General features: G+C 39.5%; 1 non-coding gene across 1 annotated transcript; it reads left to right on the top strand.

Annotated features, from left to right (window-relative positions):
• Window positions 1-1,393: 1,393 nt before the first annotated feature.
• LOC142435241 (U6 spliceosomal RNA) lies at window positions 1,394-1,501 on the top strand. Its single transcript, XR_012781342.1, has one exon. It is a non-coding gene; the product is annotated as a U6 spliceosomal RNA (small nuclear RNA).
• The last annotated feature ends 1,504 nt before the right edge of the window (window positions 1,502-3,005 follow it).

Below are 3,005 nucleotides of genomic sequence, written 5' to 3' on the forward strand. Positions count from 1 at the left end.
TTAGTTATGACTCAGAATGACCCTAGGTACAACAGAAGGAAACATTGCCCTGTCTGGCCCAATTCTCACAACAGCTCTTATATTTGAATCCATTGTTGTAACCACTGTGTCAATCCACTGAGGGCTTTCTTCTGTTCCACGGACCCTCTACCAAGCATGGTGTTAATGTTATCATTACAGAAGGCTGTAATGCCGTCTTTGGAATCTATAGTTTCCCAAGCCAATTCTTAAAATACAATGGGTCCAATAAAAAAATAACGGTTTAATTTTCATCAGACTGTGTCCTCTGTGTTTTATGGTTATGTATAATATTGAATTTCCTCTTTTATTTCTAAGGCAAGGTACTTTAACTCTATTGTGAATGAGTATAATATAAAAGCATTTATTCGTATTTCTATATGTTCATGTACCTACTTGCAATGAATGCCGTCGCTTCAGTGAACTTTTAATTCTTTTAGCCACAACATGAAGCAGTGAAATGGACCGAAGCTTGTAGGGACAAGGAAAGAGAGCGTGTCCAGAATGTACTGCCAAGCACAGGAGCTAGGACAACAGCCATGAAAAATTAGTTTGCAAATGGAAAATGGCAATGCTATGATTAGCACATCCGAGGCAGCATTTGGTGAATATTCATTCATTTTAAGATTGCTAAAATCTATTTCTTAACGACAGATTGGAAGCTTCATAATTCATTTGAGAGACAAAAGTTTTACTCTCATCTCAAGGGCCTGAAATCAATCTTACATGAGGGCTAGGTCTTCAACTCAGGGCAACATGGTATCATTTGAAGTCAAAATTACCTTTGATTAGCCTTAGCATTGTGTGGTTTGGATTGGCCTGGTCCCTGCATCCTCCAGTTTTTCCGTCAGCTTTAGAAGAGCTCTATTTCTTTAGTTCAGCACCAGATCAAGTAGTTGGCTGATCTTTAGAGGTCAGGCTGCATGCCAAAAATGTATATATTTTTAAACATTGGATTCATTCTCATCGCAGCAAGAAGCGTACTACAACAGACACATTAAGAGACACGTGGAACACATGAAGAACCAATTTATACTTTACTTTGCGGCACATTTGATTGAATAGAATAACAGTGAGAATTACTGGCACTATTTTAATCACCTTGTCTTTCCTGCCTGGTGTACCCATTCCTCCCTGTTGCTCTGAGGTTAAGTAATTGAACTGGTATGAGTTGTGTGCATGTTATCATGACACATAGTCTGGGATGGGTGCACAGTATACGGAAGAGTTTATCTAGTCTAATTGCATTGCCTTAACTTCATAATCTATTTCTATTCCTTTATGCAAACAACAGTTTTTGTCACAAGATATTTGTTGGATGGGATGGTGAGACAAGAAATGTAAGTCACTTACTTATTATTTTAAACACACACCCATGCTCACTTCAGCAGCACATACACTAAAATTGATACCCTACAGAGAAGATTAGCACAGCCTTTGCTGAAGGATGACACTTCACAGAGCAGAAAGTCTCATCTTACGTGGAATAGCATTGGTAGGTTTGAACTGCTGACCTTGCAGTTAGCAACCCAACACATAATCCACTACATCACTAGGGCTTCTGGAAACAGCAGTCAAGAAGTCAAAGGATATATTTCTGTGGGCAAATCTGTTGCAAAAGACCTCTACCATGTGTTAAAAAGCAAATATGTCACTTTGAAGGCTACGGTACACCTGATCCTAGCCATGATATTTCCTATCACCTAATATAGTGCCAAAGCTGGAATAAGGAACACTTAAAAAGAATGATGACTTTGAATTATGGTGTTGTTGAAGAGCATTACATATACTGAAAACTGCCAGAAGAACAAATAAATGTGTCTTGGAAGATGTACAGGATGCTCCTTCGAAGCACGAAGAGCAGGACATCCTTTCATATACTTTGGATATGTCATCAGAAAAGACTAGTCTTTGGAGAAAGACATCATGCTTAATAGAGGTTCTATGACAAAGAAGACCCTCAGTGAGATGGACTGACATGGGCTGACACAATGGGCCCAATATCTATCCATGATGCCGAGGATGACACAGGGTGCATTTCATTCTGTTGCACATATGGTTACTATTGGCTGGAACTGATTCCATAGCACCTGATGATGACGACGACAACAACATATGGATCAAATGTTCTCTAAAAATGAATTAAACTCCAAAAGTTCTGAAACTTATTTGGCCTACCAACCTGTTTTCAGGCAGAAAAAAAGTACTCCGCATCACCTTGCCAATTAAAACCTTTTGTACTATAGTCCATAATCCAGGATAAAGTTTCGGTACTTTTCTGGACCTCCTTGCTGGACAGTTCCCATGTCACCTCAGGGCACAATATCACCCACTTTGGGAAATGTTGCTCTAAATAACCGGGGTTTGGGGGGGGGGCGGGAATTTCATTTTGTTCTGAATTTTACTCTTTTGTGTATCATCCCATGTGACTTCCTACTTGTCCCCTCTTGGTCTATGTACAGTTTCCCCATGAACACAACGAAGTGCTCTGTTCTTTGCAAAGTGATACATAGTTTGTTATGAGCCCTATAGTCAAATGTCTTGCCATCGTCAATAAAATACAAGTAAACCTCTTTCTGCTTTTCTCTGTTTCTAGTCAAGATCCACCTGACGTTAGCAATGATATCTCTCATCCCATGCCCTCTTTTGAAACTGAGTAGAATTTCTGACATCTCCCTACTTGTGTGTCATGAATGACATTGCTTGATACTTTCAGCATTGCATTGGATCACCTCTCCTCTTAATGGGCAAAAATATGCGTATTTTTCAATCAGTTGACCAGGTAGCTGTCTTCCGAATATCTTGACATAGACATATGAGCACTTCCAGCATTGCCTACGTTTATCGAAACAATTCAAGTGATATTCTCACAGGTCCTGGACTCTTGTTTCTAGCCTCTGTATGTTGATCTCATGTTCACCAAGCAGACAACAGATTGCAAAACTGGCAATTAGACAGTCGTCTTGGAATTAGTGCTTATGGTTTGT

Source organism: Tenrec ecaudatus, chromosome X (assembly GCF_050624435.1).
Source record: "Tenrec ecaudatus isolate mTenEca1 chromosome X, mTenEca1.hap1, whole genome shotgun sequence".
Classification (NCBI taxonomy): Eukaryota; Metazoa; Chordata; class Mammalia; order Afrosoricida; family Tenrecidae; genus Tenrec; species Tenrec ecaudatus.